Source organism: Pogona vitticeps, chromosome 4 (genome assembly GCF_051106095.1).
Source record: "Pogona vitticeps strain Pit_001003342236 chromosome 4, PviZW2.1, whole genome shotgun sequence".
Classification (NCBI taxonomy): Eukaryota; Metazoa; Chordata; class Lepidosauria; order Squamata; family Agamidae; genus Pogona; species Pogona vitticeps.
The window spans coordinates 216,039,562-216,055,724 of record NC_135786.1 but is presented as its reverse complement, the minus strand read 5'-3'; the positions used below and the strand labels follow the sequence as shown (position 1 = coordinate 216,055,724).

Genomic DNA, 16,163 nt, shown 5'->3' with positions numbered 1-16,163 from the left:
TGCTCTTGACTGGGATGAGCAGGTTCACGTTATTTTTCGTTGACTACACAACATACAAGTTAATGCAAATCAGCCTGGAGTTCATTTCCAATATTATAAGTTGCCTTGGTTCCTCCTGAAGAAAAAAGTGATATAGGCTTCATTGACATGAATGGCGGTGGTTCATTCCCACCAACGCCACCGCCATCTGTATTTTTGTCTCATCTGCTTGGGCTTCTACTTTTTTTCAAATCAAATGTATTTGCATTAGCTTGAGTAATGTGATTGCTTGAGCTGATTCAGTGGGCAACTAGAAACTGGCTCTCTTAGGGAAACCTGACTTCCTAGATCTGAATTCACACCTGATCCATTCACATTTTCCTCACTGTGTAGTAGATAGATAATATATCCTCTCTTCTGCTCTCATAATACTGGTACTCAGGGGCAGACTGAATAAAATTGATTGGTAGAAAGTTAATAGCAAACCAAAGAAAATGCTTCTTCACAGGGACAATTATTCAGATTTCTTCCTGCAAGACTGCTGCCAGGCCATTGCCTTGAGAACCTTTTAAAGACAAAATCACAGAAACCAAGCCTATCCATGTCTATGAAGTACTGTACAGTACTGTATGAGAATCTATTATTTATTTAAAGTTTTATATATATGTACCCGCGAAGGCTTTCACGGCTGGGATCTAATGGTTGTTGTGGGTTTTTTGGGCTCTTTGGTCGTGTTCTGGAGGTTGTTCTTCCTAACGTTATTTATTTATTTATTTATTTAATTTATTTATTTAATTTATATCCCGCCCATCTGGTATATCATACCACTCTGGGCGGCTAACAGCAAGGATATACAATTAAAATAAAAATCCATAAACATAATAAATGATAGATAGAAAAAAGAAGAAAATTAAGTCAAATTAAGTCTCTGTGGCCGGCATCTTCAGAGGACAGCCAAAGAGCCCGAAAAACCCACAACAACTATTATATACTGTATATCTCACCTTTTCCCTCAAGAGAGACCAAGATGACTTATAATATTACAAACAATATAACTGGAAGTTAATTGGAACTTATTAATTAACGTAATTTAATTGGGACTTGTGGATTGAATTATATTTCATTGCATGGTTGTTGTTTGTAAGTTTTTATCTCCCATGCTACCTTTGAAAGTGGTCAACATTAATTTTAAGTAATAGTGATAGTGATAACTGCTGATGATGACTCCTTTTAGTGTTTTTAAACTTGCACAGCTTCTTCTGAAAGGAGAGCTTATATTTTGAAATAAATATTTGTGCATGTTTTTTTTAAAAAATCTGGTTTGCACGTTTTCTAACGTGGTAAGACTTAAAATATATATATTTCTCCTTTTTTTAAAAAAAAGTTCTTTCAAGACACCCTTTCCGGACAGTGCCTGAACGAGTGCCGATCAACTCCGGATGGTTTCGAAAAAAACGTGCACACGCCAGGATGACAAACGACCGATAGAAAGAAAGGGTTTTCAGAGCGCCGGGACTGCGGTTGCTACGACGACCAATGCTCTTTGGGTTTGCAGCGAGCCATGTGACAGGGACTTTGACGTCAGCTGGAGGCCGGGTCTGCGCTCGGCGTCTACGGAGCCAAAGCCTGGTGTGAGAAGCTGGTGGATGCTGCTGGAGTTGGTCCGTCTTCCACGCTCTCTAGCTCTCCCTCGGTATTACTATTGCCGCCGCCGCCGCCGCCGCTTCCCTTTGGGCTGCCAAGAGCATGGAGTATTAAAGTCGTGCATTTCTGCAGCGTGAGGTAAAGGAAGACCCGGGCTTCTTCCCCTCCGCACGCGCTTTTCCCCTCTACTCCGCAGTTGAGTAATTTGGTTTCTTTCGCGTATTCCTGCTGCCCCCCCCGCCTCCCGCTCCCACACACATACACACACGCACGAGGTCCCCTTTGGCCCCGATCCTTTCGCTCCCTGCTCCGCGTGCATTTATTTGTTTTGGCCCCGTGGCAAGTTCCCGTCCAGCGACGGAGGCAGAAGAAAGTGCTGCTTGCTGCTGCTTGGACGGGGCAGCACACAGGCTTCCCCCTCCGACTTGAAAGCAGGCGCTGGCAGCGGAAGAAAGTTACAGGGCGGCTTAGGAGAGCCGGGAGGGGAAATCGAGCGTAAGGAGCTTAGGCTGGCTAAGCATTTCTAAGCCGCCGTGGGATAAATAAAAAAGGGGGGCAGAGGAAGAAGGGCGTCGGAGTCTACACACACCCCCGATGCGATTTCTGCACCACCCGTAGTGTTGTCAGGATTCGGAGTGGAGAGGGTTAAAGCCTCGCTCGAGGTTTGAATCTGCAGTTTAAATTAAATTCCTGATCCGATTAAAAAAAAAATAACACACCCACCCCTCGACGGCTTTTATTCCTTTTCTCGCTTCCCGCTGTCTTTCCACTTCCGACGGCTTCGATCTTAAAACGCTCGCGTTGAAAGCCACTCCCATCGAGATCAATGGAGTGAATACCTCAGGGTCTAATCGCGGTCGGAGTAAAGGCGCGCACACCCGATCCGGAACGGGCTCTCTTGGAAAAGGAAGACCCTGTTGAGTCTGTGGGAGGGACCTCCCCGGGAAGCGCGAGTCAAGGAAAGCACCGTTAAGTTAGGATGCCAGAAAGTCGGTGAATTTCATTTATTTTGCCTTTTGCTAGACTAGGTTTCCTTGCAAAGGATCCTTTGGTGGTGGGTGTTTCCCTTCCAGGTATGTTGGAAAGAAAGGAAAGAGGGGTCTCAGGCTGAGCACCAAAACATGATTCGAGATATACCCGGGTATTAGATCAAAAGTGGTAAATTTTCCCTCTTCTTTTTTTCCATTCCCTTCTGCCCACTTCACTCACAGCTTTGCCTTTCAGCCTTCTTCTTTGGAGGAAAAGTAAGTTCCTAAGAAAAGATCTCCTACTTGCTTGAACAGTAGTATTTCATGTTGAAGTGGGGGTGGCATGGGGGACAGAAACCTGATAGCAGACGGACTTTGCCAGTCCTTTTGTTAAGGAGGAAACACAGATGGAAAATAAATTGCTGTCAGGCTCAGAGGTTCTGATATCAGAGCCGCTGCTTAGGGCGAGCTTTGTCTGAATGGTAGTATATGGATGCTCGTCTCTGTATATTGATGTCCATCTTTAAAAGTGGAGGAGGATAAAACAATAGGATGGATTGACTGCTTTTTTCTTTGTAACCAAAACTGTACATCTTGAATGCCATTCTTTTAAAGCTATTAATAATAATCTTTAAAAAAAAAAACCAACCCCAGCTTTGTTATTGAAAATTTCGGCTGACTTGTATGCTGTATTTTGAGACGGAAGCAGCTGTTTTAAAATACTGTACACATACATAATGTTAAGTGAATGAATGAAAGTAATATGATTGAAACTTTTCAATTATATTAAAACAAATCATGGTTTGAAGAATGATTGCTAATAGTTTTTTTCCTCTCTCTTTGATGGATTTAGTACGCAAGGCGGTATCTACTGATGTGATGTTCAAGTGGAGAAAAGAAATGAATGTATTGGCTTTGATCTCTATGCCCATATTCTATATTAGCTTATGCATTCTGAACTTCAGACCCTCTTCATAAACTAGTCTTTTAAAATGGCCATTTTCTGGTAGTGTGATGATCAATGAACAGCAAGGTTTGGTAATCTGGTTTTATATGCGCGTTAAAATGTAGCTAAGCAATCTGAAAAAAACACCAGTGGTTTTAAGGTATCATTAGAAGCAGTGTAATTTTACTAGTCTATTAAAATTTTACATGAAGCCACTCTGGGAAGAAAACAATTCATTTTAAACACCACATTTTGATGAGTATTAATTAACTCATAGACACAATCACTGGACTGTGAGCCCCTTATGCCTTCAAACAGTAGCTGAGTTGTTCAGTTATAGGGAAATATCCCTTTGAATAATTGCTTTCAAGTTCAGCAAGTTTATAGAGCAGGCTAGCCTTATAACTTCCTGAACGGCAGTTGGCATTCACTATCCTTTACTTGCCTGAAACACTGGCTTGGGGATTGCAGCATGAATGTAGGAGTTGGAGCAAATAGCACAGCATTTATTAAAGTTTAGACAGCTGGGCCTGATGCCAGCTCTTGTAAACTCACACCTCTGAGCACTCTGCATGGAAGGCTCAGTCGAGGACACTTACTCCATTCAGTTGGGTCACTTCGATTGATGAGAGCTTATTCTGTAGGTGTGTCAAATACTGGGAAGAATGCCCTCCCCATGTCATGCCCCCAAAGTTCCCCGCAGAAGTTTTAATGGCTGAAACTGCAGGGGTGTTGCTTGCAGTCTGCCCTTAAGATTTGATGGGTTCTTTCGCTGGGGGCAGGGCCCATAAATCAAAGCATGTTATAGTCCTTATTCTTGGAGCATTAGGACTGCTGTTTGGAAATTGGGAGAGGCAGTACTGTACTTGGAATCTAAAATAAGAGACCAGAATTGCTCCAGGTTCCTGCTCTATAATAAACCCCAACCTAATGAATGTTGTAAGAAAAAATGAGTTTGTGGCTTTTAGTAGGGTTACAAATCATACTCTGATAAGAATTCTGTTCCATTGGAATGGGGATGTATTGACAGAGATGCCAAACGTGTTGGATTTCTACTAGAAAAAATTGTGTGTTTGTGTTTTTACGTTATTATAAAAAAAAGTTTCCTTGCTCATGATCTTGATATTTGTTTTGCTTCACATTTGCAAATGGTTGCATACTTTTGTACACAACAACAAAAACACGCATTTGCATGGTTGTTGTTGTGACATGCCATCGAGTCGCCTTTGACGTATGGTAACCCTATGATTGTGCAATCTCCAGAACGTCTTGTTGTCAACAACCCTGCTCAGCTCTTGTAAACTCAAGCCTGTGGCTTTCTCTGGGGAGTCGATCCATCTCATATTTGGTTTTCCTCTTTTCTTGCTACCTTCAACCTTTCCCAGCATTGTTGTCTTCTTCAGAGAATCCTATCTTCTCATGATGTGCCCAATCTCATCATTTTTTGCCTGAAGAGATAGATCAGGCTTGGTTTGCTGTAGGACCCACTTCTTTGTCTTTCTCCTCCAGCATCCTATTTCAAATGAATCAATTTTTTCCCTGTCAGCTTCTTTTATTGTCCAGCTTTCACACCTGTATCTGCTGATCGAAAATACAAGAGTGTGGATGATCTTGGTCTCGGTATCCAGGGACACATCCTTACACTTGATTATCTTTTCTAGTTCCTTCATTGCTGCTTTTCTGAGCCTCGGTTTTCTTCTGATTTCTTGGCTGCAGTCTCTTAGAATTTAATGACTGAACCAAGATATACAGAATATTTCACTATTTCAGTTTCTTTGTCAGCAATACAGTTGTGTAGCTCTTCTGTAGTCACGATTTTGCTATTCTTTTACTTTCACTAAAAGTTGTTTTAGATGACTTCTGCTTTCTGCCACTAAGATGATGTCATCTGCATACCCTAAATTATTAATTTTTTTTCCACCAAGTTTCACTCCTCCTTCATCTGAATCTAGTTTGGCTTTCTGTATGATATGTTCTGTGTTTTTCCCATTTGTTGTTCTCCTTTGTTTCCTTGCACTGGTTGTTGCGTTAGTTCTCTCTTTCTTTACATGTCACTGAAAAATGCATTCAGGTTTCTGATCCTGTTTCTGTGACCTACTTTTGCATCTCACCTGTGCTTTATAATTGTGTTTCTTCCACCATCCATCTAGGTTTTTATTTTCTTTTGACTACAGAAATGTCTTTTTGCATTATTCCCTAATAATATCTCTGGTTTCAGTCCACAGTTTTTCTGATTCATGGTCAATTGGGCTGAGTAATTTGCTATCTGTTCATTATTTGCATGGTAGGGATCAAGTATAAACTAAGCTTTAAGAAGTCTTTTGTGTGTGGTCTAACTCCAAGAATACTCCTACTGTTATGGTCTGTGGCCAGTTCTAGCTCAGAGATTCAGGGAGTTGCAGTCTGATAAACTATGGAAACCACTTCTAATACGGATATGTCAAAATGGTGGACAATTGGTGCTGGCAAAGATCCTGTCCATTCAACTGAGCAGTAGAGAGATGCAGAGAGGTTTCACTCATTTTGGATTTTTTAAATCAGGGTGCTTCATTCGTTTTCAGGTCATTTGAGTACTGGTTCTTTTGTTAAACACAAAGTTTTGGGGTGTCTCAGGTGCTTCCATTTTGTTTTTCCTCATATTTCTGGCAGTAGGCTGCATAAGGTCTTACAGAACCCACAGAATTACATACAGTACTCCAAAAAACAAAGACAAGGCAACAGAGAATCAGGCCCAAAAGCAGGCAACAACAGTACCTGACAAAAAAATCAGTTCTCATCAGATGTATGTAGTCACTAACAGAACTTTAAAGTTCACGTAACCATCCTCAATAGCGGGAGCATTAGGAAACAGTACATATGAGAAAGAGAATCAGCAGTACTTTTTGTCATTCATCGGCATCAGTGATTGTGGCAGGCTGCTGTCAGCACCAGCGCCACCCACACCAACAGCAAGTTCTTTTCAGACCACACAAGTAACCTTTGAGATGCAAGAGAGGATGCTGGTTGGCTTCAGAAATGGCTGAGGCAGTTATACATAAATGGGTCAAAAGAAGATAATCCAAATGTGGATATTCAAATAAAATCCAAAGTTTTTGGATTGCTGTCATTCATTAAACCAAATGATTTGGATTTCAGAGGCTGTCTTAGAAAACATAAGGAAGAGCTTCTTGTGTGTTGTTTTTCATTTGTTACCACCTGAATGTCCCATCTTTGTTGGGCAATCCAAGCTGTTAAAGGGTCATCTATAGTTGGGGTCTCCAACCTTTTTCACCCTGCAGACCAGCTGGGGAAGGTGGGGCATCGCTGCGCTCATGTGCGCGCTCTCTCTCTCTCTCTCATGAATGAGTATGCACTTGTGCACATGCACAAATGGCAGCGCTTGCTTGTGCGGGCGCTCAGGCACATGCGCAAATCAGCTGTGCAGGGTGGGGCAGGAGGTCTGTCTCTGTGGCCTGGTCTGGCTCAGGCCATGGACCAGCAGTGGCCATGGACCGGAGGTTGGGGCCCTCTGATCTACAGAATGGCCTAGTGCAGTGGCTCCCGACCTTGAGTCCCCATATGTCAGGGGTGGGCGATTAATTTCTATAGGGGGGCCACATGAAAAATCTGAACTGTGTTCAGGGGCCGGGCCAACTTTACTTAAAAATAAAATGAAACAGTGATGTTATGATTGTTTTTATTTTAAACTTGTTAATTTTCACAAATACTAAAGAGTTTTTTGCGGTATGTTAAAGATAAGCAACTGATCAACATTAGACAAAAAGCTAGAAATGGTTTTGATGTTCGAAACTGTCTGGGGGCCATACAGGAGTGGCTCGCGGACCATATGTGGCCCTCGGGCCGCACTTTGCCCAGGTCTGCCATATGTTCTAAGACTAAAATTCCCAAAAGCCTTTAACACTAGCTGTGGTGATCTCTGGGAATTGTAGTCCAAGAATGTGTGGAGATATGAAAACCATTGTGCCCTAGAGATACTGATGGAAACTGTCTTGCACTTGATCCAGTGGTGCTTGTGCCATATAAGAACAATGATCACCTGTTATGTGTTACTTAGACATGTTTCACTGTGGCTGATATTCTTTCCGTTTTTGATGGCAGGACTAGATGAGATCTTTCCTGCACAATTCAAAGCCTAAATTATACATTATTATGTAAATTATTATGCAACTCAGTTTAGTTTCATACCCATTTGGCCATAAGCTATAACAAAAATACAAAAACAGTAATCAGTAAAAACTGTGTGTTTCAGTAAAATTGAATAACTTTAGCTGCATGAGATTTACATGATTCTTGAAATTGCTAGTATGTTAAAAAATAAACTGTTGAAGTGGCAACCAAACCATTAATAAATACAGTGTATGATGAGTCATATTTGGTATCTTGGACTAGTAGAATTTGTGTTATTTGCTGTCAAGTCACATCCAAGGTACAGCAGCCCTCATAGTTTCTGAAGGTACATGAGATAATGAAGGAGTAATTTTAGCATAGCTACCGCCCTAGTGAGTTACTATGGTCAGGTGGGGCTTTGAAACTAGATCTCCTGAGTCTCAGCTCAACAGTCAGTCCATTACACAACTCTGTCTTGCTGTGTTTTTATTTACTAGTTAGAAATGTTGTTTTAGTGAATTATAATCAGCTTTAAAAATACATTTTAAAAAATGAGTTGTTTTCATAGTTGGTGAACAAAGATGACCAACAATCCATGTTATACAACCATAATTCAATTAAGCATCCCTTAGTGTTTAACCCAACATTGAAATAGGTGTTGTACGATTGCAGTGGTAGAGAAATTGGGCCCATGGGCTGGGCTTTTAATTTATATGGACCTGTTGAACAGTAATGATCACTGGTATGATTTATGTCAGTTATAATGTTTAGTTGCAGAGGCTTTGTGCTGCTTTAACAGTTATAGAAAATATAGAGTAGTTGCTTCAAAAGTAAGAGTAGTTTTGCATTGTTTCATCAAGATTTCAGTTATTTTAAGATTGTGGGATATCTGAAAGATCACGCTGTGTTCAGGTGTGTTAGAATGTCTAGAAAATCACTCTGTGCTTTCGTTTAAAGGGAAAAATAAATGGTTTTATAGTATGGTAGAACCCCCATATTTTCTGGGGATTTGTTCCACACATCCTGTGGATACTGAAAATCACAGATAATAGTGAACATTATACTGTATATATATATATATAAAAGAGGGATTTTTTACATGCATTATCAGAACTGGCCACTGGAGGGAGCCAGAGACCATGCTATATATTCTTCATTAACAAGTATTCATGGCACGGTCTCTGGCTGCATCCAATGGCCTGTTCTGTTAATACATGGGGAAATTTTTTATTTTTATTTCTTGTAATCCTTTTGATATTTTCAGACTGTGGATAAGTGAACCCATGTATACTGGTCCTGTGGATATAGGGGTCCTACTGTACAGGTATTTTTTTTAATATCAAGGTTATAAAAATCAGATTGATTACTCAGACAGAATTCATGAGTATTCGTCTGCATCTCCGATTGGGTAGATGAAATCACAATGTACGTAATTCAATAATTTTTAATGCCCACAAATTTGTAAAGGTACATTGATGTGTTGCTGAAAGCTTGTTGTTTAGATTGTTAGCTTAAAATTGTTGCAGTCCGTAGCTTTGTGGAATTCTAGTGCTCCCAGAAACAGTGGTGAAACAGACGACATACTGGATTCATTAGGGATCTTTGCTTAGAATGGCTCAAATGCTATGGAAAATGGGGAGAGATAAAACGGCTGCTGGCAATTGCATTGCTATTTCTACAACAGATTGTGTGCATCTTTTGTAGTGAGATGTGCAAGTGCTTAGCGCAGCGCTGGTGTATACATTCTATATTTTTGCCGGAATTTGGAAATCAAAATCATCATTGACATCAGCATCTTAGAATGGCAGAGGTGGAAGGGACCCTATAGATCATCGAATCCTGCCCCTCTCAGAGAGGCACCATGGGGAATCAAACATCTAACCTCTGGCTCTTCAGCCAGATACCTAAACCGCTAAGTTATCCTTTTTTTGGACTACGACTCCCAGTATCCTGCCCCTCCTCTCTCCCAGTCAGCAAGGAACATTTCTGAGCTCTTTATTTTGCTGTGTGAGGATAAGGGTGATTTTTCCATTGACTGGCAACGAAAAAACTTATAAAGAGAAAGTGTGAGTGAGAATTATTCCTCCCGTCTATGGCTGTGTCTCCGTTATGGCCTCAGCTGATCTCGTCAAGTTTTGCACGGAGTTTATTCATTTTAAAAAAATTCCAACCTTTGTGGCTGCTGAGAAATTTATATATTCCTTGGGTGTCAAATCTGCATGTTGACAGAGAAAAAAAATCCCATAAAACGAAGGGCGGTATGGCATGCCTGATCAGAGTCAGTGTTCCTCTCCCCTATCAAAAACTTCATTTATGTACAAAGCTAACATGATAGAAGGGGAGGTGTTAGGATGGGATCCGCACCTGCCATCTGACCATATGATTTCTCCACCTACTGTACATTCTGAGCTGTGAACTGCTTTCTGTAGATTCATTCTCAGTTTTAATATGCAACAGTACAGCTTTCTAATATGGCCTCCTACACCTATAACGTACCTTGTCTTTGCTCTAAGAGTAACAAAAATGCCTATAGCAAGAGGGTTAAATAATAATCTTGGGTCTGCAGAGCTGGAAGAGACCCAGTTAAAAAGCTCTTTTTTTCTTGCCTGCAAACACTCCATTTGGTTCCTATTAGCTTTTCCACTAGAGCACCACTTGACATTATTTCTGCACTGCCGTATGGCACTTTGGATAGCCCTAATACTGTTGGTTGGCCCCGTTATAAATTAGGGACCCTGCCCACCCCCTTGAACCAATATGGCTGTCTGTGCTTTTTCTGTGTAATTTTTTAAAAAAGACCTCTCTCCCTTTCTTTATGGCTTCCTTTACATTAATTACTCCACAGGTTATACAAGGATTTGTCACATGCCCTTCTCGTTAATTGTAATGCACACTGCACGTGTCAGACTTTTGCACACACTCTTGGATGAAGCCGTCTCTTTTAAAATCTAGATTATAATAGGCTTTCATTCACTGTTATACAGGAATCAGAGTTTTGCATATAGTCCTTCACCTGAAATAACATCTTGGTTGCAAATTAGAATTAAATCTCACTTGTATCTTAGTGAGTGAATTATTTGAAACTGATTTTGAAAAGATTTTCAAATGTTCCATACAGTTCACCTGGCGAATATTGTACTGATTGTTAATGTACATGTTGATAAGAGATCAGTGGGAATATACAATGTGCCCTTTGCTATCATGAATACATATCCAGAATTGTCTTATGCTGAGCCAATCCGTTGGTGCAGTTAGCTGAGTAGCTTGCTGAGGTGGTGAAAGTTTATAGCCCATGCATCTGGATGGTGCCAAGCTGGTAAATCAATCAGTCAATTAATCAACCAGTCAATCAACCGATCAATCAATAAATCACATATGTAATACATATGTTATCATGAATGCAAATTAAATCGTTACCTCATGCTTTATGGAAGTTTCAAGTACAAAAATGACATGCTGAAATTTTTTGGCATTCCTTTGCTCAAGAGACTTTGATGGTTTCAACAGTTCAACACTAAAGGAATTGCTTCAGATAGCATTTTTGCTGCAGTTCAGTAGCGTAGTTGCAGTTGGGGGAGGGAAAATAAGCCATCCCTAAGCTGCCTGGATAGCTCAGTGTGTTGAGTACCTGGCTGCAGAGCCAAAGGTTAGGAGTTTGAATCCTCACTGTGTCTCCTGGGAGAAGAGTCAGCTTGGGTGGCCTTGGGCAAGCTGCACCACTTCAGGGCGCCCCTGGAAGAAAGGAGGGGCAAACCTCTTATGCTAGGTAGCCCTGGAAAGTGTTGGCATTGGAACTGATTTAATAATACGTTGTTGTCATCGTCGTCGTCATCATCATTGTCCTCCTCCTCTTCCTCACTATGCTGGCAGAACTATCTTTTTGCATCCAGTCTGTGTTCCAAGTAAGAACAGGGTGGGGAAGCACACCATCAGAAATGGATGATAAATAAGGACTTCTCCTCCTTTTATCTCTAGAGAAACCACCAGCGCCTGTGTGTCAAGGACAGTCACAAATGATGGTCACAGGCTGCCCTTATGGGGAAGCAATCCATGAACTCATGGCGACAGGGGCTTGCTTTCAATCTACACCTCGGCAGCGCCAGTCACACAAGATGTGCGATGACAGGCAATGCCATCTGCTTCCTTGTCTCCTGTAACAGACAACAGCAGCCTCTCTGCTGCTGGTCCCCTGTTGGGAGTTTGAATTTCCGGTAGAGATGGGCACGAACACGAACCTCAGTTTGGAGGTTTGTGCTGGTTCATGCGCACGGCACCACAGATGCCACACATTCCCTGCCCCCACTCTCTGGCCAGTGACACACTCACCAGCTCCTCTCTTCCTCCTCTTCAGCTGTTCGACCAGTCCCCAGCAGGACCACAGGTCTGCCTGTCCTGCCTCCTTGCCCGAGTGGGCGATCAGCCAAGGAGGGCAGATTAGGGAAGCCTGTGCTCCTGCCAGAGGCTTATGGAATAGCTGAAGAGGAGGAAGAGAAGGAGAGGAGCATGTGCCAACTGGTGAATGGAGATGGGGAGGCAGGGGAGGGGAACGCTCAGCCCCACTGGTGTTACATGTACGAATCAGCATGAACCTCCAAACCAAGGTCTGTGCCACTATCTCTAATCTCCAGTCCTGTGATCATTCTAGAAATCTATTGTGTTGTAGCACTACACACCCCAAACTAGAGGAAGAGGAGCCCTCAGGACAGAAACTATTTAGCAATTGCAGATGGGCCTTGTGCAGAGTATACATAGCCGCCTTTCTCGAGACCTGCTGATGGGAGAAGGGGAGTTTTCTGTGGGAAGACCAGGACATTTCACGAGCAATCACAGGCACACACGGGCAGGTAACAGCCTCGGGTGGCTCTCTTTAAAAGGCAGGTGCGTTGAGAAGAGGGGAAGGCATGCTAGAGTCTCCTAGGACTCAGACTTGTAGCCAGGTTCGGAAAGGTGACGCAGAATTCTTATCAGAAAGCCTTCTGGCCTTCTGTGTGTATCTGCTTTTTTCACAGCTCTAGGATTCAGTTATAAAAAGCAAAACACAGGAATGCAGGAACAGGCTTTCTGGGCAGAGCAACTTTGATTTTACATGGCTACTACTCTGTGGATATCCATCCATTGTGATACACCTGAGCTAATCAGCAGATGCATTGCATGGGTCAATAGTCTGGTCACTGCCCTGCATGGATGAAACATCCCTTTGCGTTGTCTCATGGCCGCTGGTGTCCCCCTCCTCTGCTTTTTGCTTACTAGGACATCACTGTAAGGAAGCATTGCCTGGTTCCTTGTCCTGCCCCTGCTGTGCAGCAAAACGCATGTCTGCTTCTGATGTATTGTGAGAGGCCTTAGATAGTACACAATAAACATTGAGACTGCAGACAAAATTGCTCCGATCTGTTCTGACTTGGGTGCCGTTAGTTAATACAAATCCTGTGGATGTAACTATGGCCCTTGCTTGTCCTGTGTTAATGGATAAATTTCAGTTTTTCCAGCCTGATGATGTGGACAGGAGGACCCTGGGAGAGGAGAAGGCTACCTCTTGTCTCCTGGACCCTAGCTTTCCAGGTTTATAAGAGCTGCCAGAGAGAGAGGCTAGCTGAGTGGGTCTGAGGGTTGGTGAATATCTCCTTGCAGCAGAGTAGGATCCCAGCATGCTTCAAGGAGGCAATAGTAAGAACTTCATTGAAAAAAAAAAAACCCTCCTTGGACCTCACATTATTGGATGATTACCAGCCAGACTCCAATATCCCATTCTTGGGCAAGGTGCTGGAGCGGGTTGTGGCTTCTCAGCTCCAGAGTTTTCTGGATGAGACAGATTATGTAATCCATTTCGGTCTGGCTTCGAGCCTGGTTATGGGATGGAGACTGCTTTGCTCGCTGTGGTGGATGATCTATGTCAGGAACTGGACAGGGGGAGTGTGTCTCTTTTGGTTTTGCCAAAGCTCTTGGCGGCTTTTGATACAATCAACCATGGCATTCTTCTGAACAGTCTCTCTGGGATGGGACTTGGAGTCACTCTCTTGCAATGGTTCCTGTCCTTTCTGGAGAGGAGAACCGAGGGTGGTGCTGGGGGAACCCCTGTTTGACACCCTGGTCATTGGCCAGTGATGTCCCTTAGAGTTCTGTTTTGATCCCTATGCTGTTTAACACCTACATGAAACTGCTGGGAGAGGTTGTCCGGAGTTTGGGGGTTCAGTGTCACCAGTATGTGAATGGCAGTCAACTCGTATCTGTCCTTTCCATCTAAATCCAAGGAAACTATTTCAGCTCTAGATCAGTGCCTGGTGACAATAACAGACTGCATGAGGGTGAATAAAGGGAAGCTTAATTGAGACAAGACAGAGGTGTTCCTGATTAGTCAACAGCCAGATTAAGGAATAGGGATTTGGCCTGTGCTGGATGAGGTTACACTCCCTCTGAAAACAGCGGTGCAAAGTTTGGGGATGCTCCTAGATTTGTCTCTCAGCCTGGATGCCCAGGTTTCAGCAGTGGCCAGGAATGCTTTTGCACAGTTAAAACTACTTCCAGACTTTGGTACCCCCTCCCACTGGAAGCCAGACTGGCCCCATCTTTGCTGTCCTTCCACAAACAGGTGAAGACCTTTCCCTTCAGGCAGGCTTTTCCTTAGCGTCTGGCTGTCCTAGAGGGTTTTTTTAAATTTAAATAATGGACTGTTGTGCTCTGTTTGCATTTTGATATTGATTTTATTTCCCGTTTTTCATATACAGTAATACTTGTTTAATTCTTTTAAAATATTTTAATGCTGTTTTTAGCTGTTAAAGATTCTCTTTTTGAATTTGTAAACTGCCTTAGGTCCTTTAAGGAGAAAGGTGGGGTAAACATATTTTAAATAATTGAGGGACAATTCTGTAATTACATTGATAAAATCAAATTTGGACCTGTTATAAAAATTTAATTATGTTGAGTTCAGGGATTAAGAGATGTAGCATATCCTAAACTTTGTGAAGAATAATCTTTTTCTGCAATTGGAGCTGAAACCCTAGCTTTGGAGGGAAGGGGTGACCTATTCTGGAATTTCTGACTTTTCTGTGATGTCTGGGCCGCCTTGACGTTTTGATTTATCTGCATCCTTTGGGCAAACATTACTTCTATTAAAGTTTTTCTCTCTACTAAGCATTCATCCACCTGTTTGTTAGTGGATAGAGTTCAGCTTTCAATATGGCATTAAGATAATGATAGGAATCTGGACTTTCAGCCTTATATTGGCTAATCACCCACGCTGGATGAACAGGCTGTGTATCGTGTATGAACAGAGCTATCAGCCAGTTTGAGAGCTATTAGAAATGACTGCTTCAGTTGAGCACGGAGAAATCATATGCAGATGGATAAGAAAAACTTACTATGCAGTTGATATGCCTGCCTACAATGTTATAACTTATTATTTCTATAGGCATGCTGTGTTACTTTTCTGGATTACATTAAAGCCAGAATGAATCACATGAAACATAAAACAGATTGAAAGATACTAAAAAAAGCTTCCCAAACTAGTAAACTTTTATAGCTTCTATTGAGTTGCAGATTTGGAAACAGCCCATTGGTATCTTCCTGGGAATGTTTAAAATAGAAATATGAGCATTTGTTCCAGAGCTCGAGAAACACGAGTGAACTCTTAAACATAATAGCTGCAGCAGGTGCTGCTGAAGGACGAGGAATTTGCCTTGAACAGATTCATGCTGGTTTATGCTATTGAGGGTGTTTTTTTTTTCCAAAAGTGGGAATGTGTGAAAGCACCCATGATTAAATATCAATTATGCTGTATTAGACAAGTGTGTAATATAAATTGATTGCCAGTATTTGCATTGCTGGATGGAGGATATGCGCGGCAAATGTAATTCAAATCTGGATTGTAGTTGGATTTTGTGGTCTTTAGGAATCCCTTGAGGAACAAAGGCAATGGCATTGAATTCCAGATTGTGGAATGTTCTGCCTTGGGAGTTAAGTTTGGCCTCCTTCCTTTTATCCTTCTGCTGACAGCTGAAGACCCACCTTTTCAGACAGGCTTTTAATAATTGAGTCCTGCATGCTGTTTTTAAGATAAGTATGTTTGTTCTAAATGTTTTTAATCATTTAATATATTTGTTATTATTATTAAAGTTTAATTGCTTTTTTGTTATATAATTTATTGTTTTTAATTTTACTTGTTTTAATGTGAGCTGCCTTGCATCCCCTCATCAGGAGAAAGGTGGCCTACAAATGACACTAAATACCATATTTTTCCATGTAAAATATACTTTTTCCTAAAATCATTGGAGGAAAAATTGAGGGTCATCTTTTACACACAAGTAAGCCGAGGAGAACAGCACGCGGTAGCAAAACTGCCTACCCCTAGGCTCATCAGTGGGGTCTGGCGGCACCTTTGTGTCAGGACCTACCCCCTCCGTTTCTGCTTCTGCTGCTGCTTCACAGATCTGAAGCAGTGGGCGCTGTTCCTTCTCACCTGCAAGCGGATCCGAAGTGGGGTGTGCATGTACACTGCAGGGCTTAGGAAATGGAGGGATGAA

The 16,163-nt window shown here is 42.0% G+C and overlaps 1 protein-coding gene across 5 annotated transcripts in view; it reads left to right on the top strand.

Moving 5' to 3' along the window:
• Positions 1-1,366: 1,366 nt before the first annotated feature.
• The window catches only part of NCALD (neurocalcin delta), a 70,169-nt gene continuing 55,372 nt past the window's right edge, over positions 1,367-16,163 (top strand). Inside the window, exons 1-2 of one of the 5 annotated variants that reach the window (XM_072999199.2) lie at positions 1,919-2,696; positions 2,835-2,867. The gene's annotated coding sequence lies outside the window, so the exon portion shown is untranslated. Of the gene's footprint in view, positions 1,819-1,918; positions 2,868-16,163 lie in introns of those variants that run through there. The other 4 variants (XM_020783402.3, XM_020783403.3, XM_020783404.3 and 1 more) reach the window with 4 other exon arrangements.